General features: G+C 37.0%; 1 long non-coding RNA gene across 1 annotated transcript; it reads left to right on the top strand.

Moving 5' to 3' along the window:
- Window positions 1-2,799: 2,799 nt before the first annotated feature.
- Window positions 2,800-5,323, top strand: LOC112192885. Its single transcript, XR_002933687.2, has 2 exons — window positions 2,800-2,850; window positions 4,529-5,323. It is a non-coding gene; the product is annotated as an uncharacterized LOC112192885 (long non-coding RNA).
- The last annotated feature ends 2,577 nt before the right edge of the window (window positions 5,324-7,900 follow it).

Below are 7,900 nucleotides of genomic sequence, written 5' to 3'. Positions count from 1 at the left end.
AGTGGTAAGCTTCCCAGCAATACAATTCCAAACCCAAAGGGAGGCTTTGAAGGTTCCACCAACTGAGGACAAGAGGAAACCACGTCTAGGCTGACAAGACGTAAAATACAAGCGCTACTTGGGAGGCAACCCATGCAAATCAGATTTGCTTTCTTTATCCTTATCTTTTATTTTTCGTTTTTGCTTATTTGTTTTAGTAGTTATTTTCGTAAATTTCATCCCTATATGCTTAAGTGTTTCATTGCATGTTTTTAATTGATTACATTGAGGACAATGCAATATTTAAGTGTGGGGGAATAAAGGATTTACACTTTTATCTTGAGTCATATATATTGAAAAATACAAAAAAAATCGAAAAATGTCAAAAATTTTAAAAAAAATTTGGTTACTTTTGTTTTTGTTTTTGAGTCTTAGGATGCTCCTAACGTCTAGGATGAACATGTCTCTTAATTCATGGTTGAAGGTTTTCACAATCAAAATAGAACTTAATTGAATTCTGTGGTTAATCGACATTGTGATGTTTGTATGAAGATTTGAGATAGGATTGTAACTTGGTTCATTAAGCATGCTAGGATTAAGTCTGATTCATTTGACCCAAAGTGAGTTTTTGTGCTAAAATACTTTCTTTTCGAGTGCTTATTGATAATTCTAGAATTTCGTGGCTGTATTTGCAAAACCTCATCATTCTTTGGAAATCCAATGATCATGTGCCATAGATTTTAATGGACTAGAGAGTACTAGAACTCGGCTGTTGTGACTGTCAAAACTTGTATGCCATAATATGCACTGATCCTGGATAGGATAGAAGGCATTAGGGTAACCACCAAAGCCAAACAAGCATGTGTCCCCAATTGTGCCCGTCGTGGGACTCCTTAGAATGAACCCCTTTGAGCCTACGTTGAAAACCTTTGTTTCATCACCCTCACTACCCTACCATGAGCTTAGTACAGGATATCTCTACCCTTGTCTTAAGGACTTAGTAGAGCATGACATAGTATGTAGGGGTGAGGATGAAAGACAAGTATGGGGTGGGAAAAATCCAAGAAAAAAAAATTTTTTCCTTGAAAAAAAAAAACGAAAGAAAGAAAGAAAAGCGGCAAAAGAGAAGAAAAATTGAAAAGAAAACTCTTGGGAAAATGTTGAAGTGTGGTTTTGGACTTGCAAATTTGTAGAAGGCTCAAAGTTGAAAATTATGCCTTTGTCCATTCCCATGTTGGTTAGAGTGAAGGTTTGGCCCAAAACAATGATATTTGGTCTACAAAAATGATGGCATAAGGTGGTCCTTATATGCTCTGCTAGGTCCTTAGGATTTTTTGTATCCTTAATCTTCATTTCAAAAACCCTAGCTTAGCCCCATTACAACCTGTTTTAAGTGCTGACTTGATCCTTGAGATGGGCAGTCTTTGGTTAGTGGAGTCAGTTACGCAGTCGAGCTTATGGTTTAGGTCCATTTGTGCACTTAGTCATTTCATGAGGTCTTTAAAAATTCTTCACAAAAATGTGTTTATTGATGAAATATGCAAGCTGTTTGTTGCCTTACAATTTGTTCTCTTGCATATACTTGAGTGTGAAGCTTTTAAGCATAGCCATTTCTGAGAGAAAAATCGAGAGTATGCCCTGTGAGTTTGGATTGGACTTGTTCGAAACATGCTATCATTCACTGTATAACTTAAGTTCTCCATATCTTGCTTAGTCATATGAATGTCACAGGTTTATTAACCATGGAATTATCTTTGTGATTTTGATTAAGTGTTTAACGTGAAAGCCATGAGTTTGGAGTCTCTGAGACAACAGTTAGGAGCAATAGAGTCATTTTCTTGCTTTTTGTCAAGTCTTTGTTCTGTTTTGGATTTTTTTTGTTTTGTTTTGCTAAGGGACTAGCAAAAGCTAAGTGTGGGGGAATTTGATAGGAGCATTTTAATGCGGTATTTTAATAGTTAATTCCTCACATTTTGCTTAGTTAATTCCTTAACTGAATCGATTTTTAATTCAATTTCTATTTTTAGGTACATTGGAGTAGATGAAGGTGAAATGAGCATTATGTCCATAATTACCTGGAAATGATGGAGAAAAATGGAAATGTACTAAAAGATCAATTTTACACATATTCCTACTCCGGCTAGGAGAAACCAAGCCAAGCAAAGAAGAAGGAGCGGCCGCCTGACCAAATGAACTTCAAATGAGCTGAAACCTTCCAGATCCATTCTAAACACCCAAAGGATCATTTCTTATGAAGAGTGCCAGAGAAAAATATGAGTGGAAGGCCTTCAAACAATCAACCCAATTCTCTACAGAAGCAAAACCGGAAAACTGGACCTGTAAGAGGTCCAGCAGCATTTTCGGCCCAACCACATGGCAATACATTCTGAAATTTTACCACAATGATCTACACTCATAGTGGAACATTTCATATGAAGAAGTCAAAGGCTAAAACTGAGTTCTTAGTGGAGATAAAAATTAAAGGAATAAAGGAAGAGAAAGTGATCTCACCTAACAAATCCACTAAGTGTTTAAGTGCTCATACCTAACAAATCCACCAAGTGTTTAAGTGCTCAAACCTAACCCATTATGATTTGTTTAAAGGCCAAATAGTGTTGCTTGGAAGCCTATAAATAGAGACCAATTCACCATTTCATAACACCAATTCCTTCATCCATCTCATCTTCTTTGTCTCTCCATTTCCTTTCCATTTTTCTCTCCATCCTCTAGTGCATTCAACGTTTCAAGCAAGGGAGAAGAAGAAGAAGAAGGAGCCGTGAGCATCATCATCCATCCTCCACCTTGAAGCTTGCTTTCGAGATTCAAGAATCCATAACGTTTCATCCTTCATCCCCATCTCCATCTCACGGTGTAATTCAACCTCTTTCTTTGTAATCTTGCTTAGTTTCGTGAGAATTGTTTTTAGTTAACATTTATGTTTGAACAAGGTTTATATTCTGAAATTTTATGATTGAATAAAGAATTTCGATTCTTATGTTGTGATTCCAAAGTTGCTTATGTGTGATTGTTCGATTGAATTTGCTTGATAGAAAACTTTTATATGTTTATCTTATTTGGGTCGACACTTATAGGATTTGCATGTAATTGGTGCTAGGTTTAAGAACATGAAATCGACTTTTCGTTTTGTGTAAACTTGAATCAAAGTAGTAAAGGTTTTGGACAAAAATCGAATTCAATTGAAGAGGATTGCAATTAGGTGAACTTATTCATACTAAGTTGTACACTTGAGTTGATAGCCTTTCTCTATGTGTAATGCATTAAACATGACATGATTGACTAGCTTTCTAGGGTTTGATTGCATGTTTAATAGGATTAATCTAGGTGCTTTCGCTTAGATTAATTAGCATTGAAAAGTAAAATATGGGAAATCGTTTGCTTTCGAATGTTTCACATGATCAACTCCTTTCACATGACTTGGAAGAACAATGTAGGGTTAATTCGAATTCAATGATAAACTTGGGTTTAATCTTTGTTTCTTATGTTTCATTCTTGTACATGTGTTTTTATATTTTCTTTATCTTAATTTTCAATTCTATAATTCTTAAACCCCCTTCCTTTTTATTTTGTTACTTGTATATATTTCTATTCTTTACTTTATTTTTGTAAATAATACTTTATTATTTTAATTCTTTATTTGTTTATTCAATTGTATATATTTATTCTTTATTTTATTTTTGTAAATAATACTTTTCTTTAATTGTTTCACAATTACAAGTGTACCCTCAATCCCCGGAATAGAACGATCCCTATTTGCTTATACTACTAACGATATTTCAGGGTTAAATTATGCGCTTCCCAAGAGCACATCAGTCCTCAAAGACAATTAGGTCTTTATACTGGGTATGACTCTCCCACCATTATCCGCTATATAGAACCCTTGACAGGCGATCTATTTACCGCAAGATTTGCGGATTGTCACTTTGATGAGACAGTCTTCCCGTCATTAGGGGGAGACATGAACGGTAATGTTCAACAGAAAAGACAGGAATTATCGTGGTTTGACCCCACTCTGTCTCATCTTGATCCCCGAACAGCACAATCTGAAATAGAAGTGCGGAGAATTCTCGATCTTCAGAACGTAGCAGAATCAATGCCTGATACGTTTTCTGATATCGCTAAAGTGACAAGATCACATATACCTGCTGCAAATGTGCCTGCAAGGATTGATGTCCCTAACACTAGAGGACATGATGCCATCTCAAGAGTACATGAGAATGGCGCCAACGTCCCCTATATGGGTGACTTAGTAGCTAGACCCACGGCTCCCGCCAGGAAGCGCGGGAGGCCCATAGGTTCGATGGATTCTCGCCCAAGAAAGAAAGCGAGTTTGGCACAAAATAATCCATTAATCATCGATACAATTAATCCATCTCATGAAAATATTCTGGATTATGGTTATGTCAAATAGACATCATTAGAGGACGTTGATAAGCTCATAAATGTACATGATTCTATATTAATTTCTTCATGTTTTCTTAGCTAGTTTTCCATCTATTTGAGTCATTTACTTTATTTTTATGTTTTGTAGGTGTTATGGAGCAAAGTAGAAGAAAAGAAGCCAAATCAGCAAATCTTCCTGTGCAGATCAGTCAACTTCAAAATAAAACTGAGAACAGCTCAGAGCGAGTGAGAAAGTGAGCTTTATATGGTTGGAAAGCCTTGGATGTCTAGTTTTCAGAACTTTTAACGGTTCATCCATATCATTTTTCTACAAAACGTTATGGCTGAATTAGTACAGCAAGGTCAGACATTCCGAGAATCTGATACTTTAACTGAAGTGGCAGCACACCTAACTTGGCAAAGTTGCAAGACACCAAACTTTGACTGCAGCTGCAGCACAATACTTTTGAAAATATGAAGCTCTATATCCACCAATTTTGACAAGGTTGCAGCCACCATTCCTTTACAACAACTACAGCACACCGGTTTTGACAAAGCTGCAGCCATCATCTTTGACAAAGAAACATTTCCAGCTGCAATAACTAGTGCTACGAGCTCTATAAAACCAAGGGCTGGAATGGACAGAGAAGGAGGAGTATTGGGAGGGAGATGACCAGATTAGAGAGCATAAATAAGTGTGAGAGCAGAATAGAGAGAGGGAGAGACATTTAGTTTAGAACTTATGTCTGCAGCACAAGAGGAGAAAGAACGACACCCTTTCTGCCATCATCCAGCTATCATCTCTTTCATTTCTTTTCTTCTAGTTTGTGTTTTCTTCGTAACTATGTCTAGCTAAATACTTTTGTAGCTAGAGGCGATTTCAAAGCCCCGAACATGTTCTATTCATATTAATAATTCAGTTTTTGGTTTTCTATATTGTCAATTGAGTGTTTGATTCACCGTGTCTACAAGATGAATCTTTACTTATTTGCTTAGGTGCGCAACTAAATGAATAAGTTAGGATTCTAATGCTAGGAGTAACACTAGATTCGTATATGTCTTGTGTTCATTCCAATTGAGTAGCAAAATGTTTTCGCGAATTACATGTGACTCAAACCATAGGTTTAGCAAGACTACCAACGTACTTGTGACCCTAGATTTATCCAAACCCTTTTCTTGCTTAATGATTTTGATATGTTAAACTTAGCGAGCTTGTGTCTAGGTTGCATATTTGAAAAAAGATTAAGTGGTGAGCTTGTATTCACTTAACGAGGAACTAAGAAAGGGTAATGGGTTAACTCGAGCTTGTGAGTTAATTTCGGGTAAATTCAATTGAGATTTATAATTCCATAACTGAGCTTTGATATGAATAAATGTGTTCGGTGGTAGAGAATGAGTCCTTAGCTTTGTTTCCATTAACAGTTTTAGAATCTTATAAAGTCTGTTTCTGTTTGATTAGCTTTCCGTGTTCAGTTTTACGTGAATTATTTCATATAGAAAATCAACTCCAATTGTTATGAAATTTTGTATACATATTGTTCAATGTGTCTTTAATGTCCTGTAAAAGTTTCAGAAAATTCCATTGAGTCTAAGTTAGTTAATTAATTTATTTTCATTAACTGCTCAGTAGCACAGTTTATAGTAGTTCGTGACATTTGATTAGCAGTTTAGAAACAATCTTCAGCGGGTAATGACCCTTGCTTGATCACTATATTACCAACGATGATGTTTGAGTGCAAAAGAAATTATTGAATACGATGATATTGAACCTCGCTCCGTTAAAGAATGTCAACGAAGAGCAGATTGGTCTAAATGGAAAGATGCGATCCAAACTGAATTGGATTCACTAACAAAGAGACAGGTATTTGGGTCTATAACGCTGACACCACCAAATATAAAATCTGTTGGCCATAAATGGGTCTTTGTTAGAAAGCGTAATGAGAAAAATGAGGTTGTTAGATACAAAGCCCGCCTTGTGGCACAAGGTTTCTCACAACGCCCTAGAATCGACTACGAGGAGACATATTCTCCCGTAATGGACGTTATAACGTTCCGCTACCTTGTCAGTTTGGTAGTTTCCGAAAAACTTGACATGCAGCTTATGGATGTGGTTACAGCATATCTCTATGGGGATCTAGATTCAGAAATATATATGAAGGTTCCAGATGGACTTCAATTACCCAAATCAAATGGCTCTAAACCACGGAGCGCGTTTTCAATAAGATTGAGACGCTCACTATATGGATTGAAACAATCCGGACGGATGTGGTATAACCGTCTAAGTGACTACTTGATTAGGAAGGGATATATTAACAATGAAATATGCCCATGTGTGTTCATTAAAAAGACAAGTTCCGGATTTGCAATTATAGCAGTTTATGTCGATGACATGAATCTAATTGGAACTCTAAATGAGTTAAAAGAAACTGCTAAATATTTGAAATCCGAATTTGAGATGAAAGATCTTGGGAAAACACGGTTTTGTCTCGGAATAGAACTCGAGCACCGTAGTGATGGGATTATGATCCATCAGTCAGCATATACTCAAAAATTACTAAGGCGCTTTAATGAAGATAAAGCAAAGCTCGTGAGTACTCCCATGATCAGCCGTAGTCTTGAGCCCAGAAAAGATCTATTTCGTCCAAAGGATGAGGACGAAGGCTTATTAGAGGCTGAAGTGCCATATCTAAGTGCAATAGGTGCATTATTGTACTTAGCTCAATGCACAAGACCGGATATCTCATTCGCAGTGAACTTGTTGGCTCGACATAGTTCCTCGCCAACACGCCGCCATTGGATTGGTATAAAGATAATCTTTCGATACTTAAAAGGTACGATTGATATGGACTTGTTTTATCCCTACAGGGAGAAAAGGAAAGAAGGAATTATGGGACTAGATCCCACAAGGCAAAAAGCCACCTTCCGTAATATAAACGCCGGCGACACCATCCATGGTGGCCGACGTTCTCCTCTTCCCCTCCATCAAAATGATAATGATGTTTTGATGGGTTTTGCTGATGCAGGGTATCTCTCTGACCCTCACAAAGGTCGCTCCCAAACAGGTTATGTCTTTACCATGGGAAGCACCGCGATATCTTGGAGATCCACAAAACAGACCCTTGTTGCTACTTCCTCAAATCATGCAGAGATTATTGCTCTACATGAAGCTGTGCGTGAATGCATATGGCTAAGGTCTGTAAATAGACACATTCGAGGAACCTGTGGTTTGAAGTCTACCACAGAAGAACCTACATGCATTTACGAAGATAATGCAGCTTGTATTGAGCAAATGAAATTAGGTTTCATCAAGGGGGACAATACCAAGCATATATCGCCAAAATTCTTCTACAATCAGCAACAACAAACACTTCTAAAAATTGAAGTAAATCAAATCCGATCAGAGGAAAATGTAGCGGACTTATTTACTAAGTCGTTACCAAAATCCCCTTTTGAGAAACATGTGAAGAGTATCGGATTGAGAAGGTTATCCGAACTCCCATGATCTCCAGGGGGAGTCTAA

The sequence above is a fragment of the Rosa chinensis genome, chromosome 3, assembly GCF_002994745.2.
Source record: "Rosa chinensis cultivar Old Blush chromosome 3, RchiOBHm-V2, whole genome shotgun sequence".
In the NCBI taxonomy this organism is placed as follows: domain Eukaryota; kingdom Viridiplantae; phylum Streptophyta; class Magnoliopsida; order Rosales; family Rosaceae; genus Rosa; species Rosa chinensis.
The sequence above is the reverse complement of the archived record's forward strand: the minus strand, read 5'-3'. Positions and strand labels throughout refer to the sequence as shown.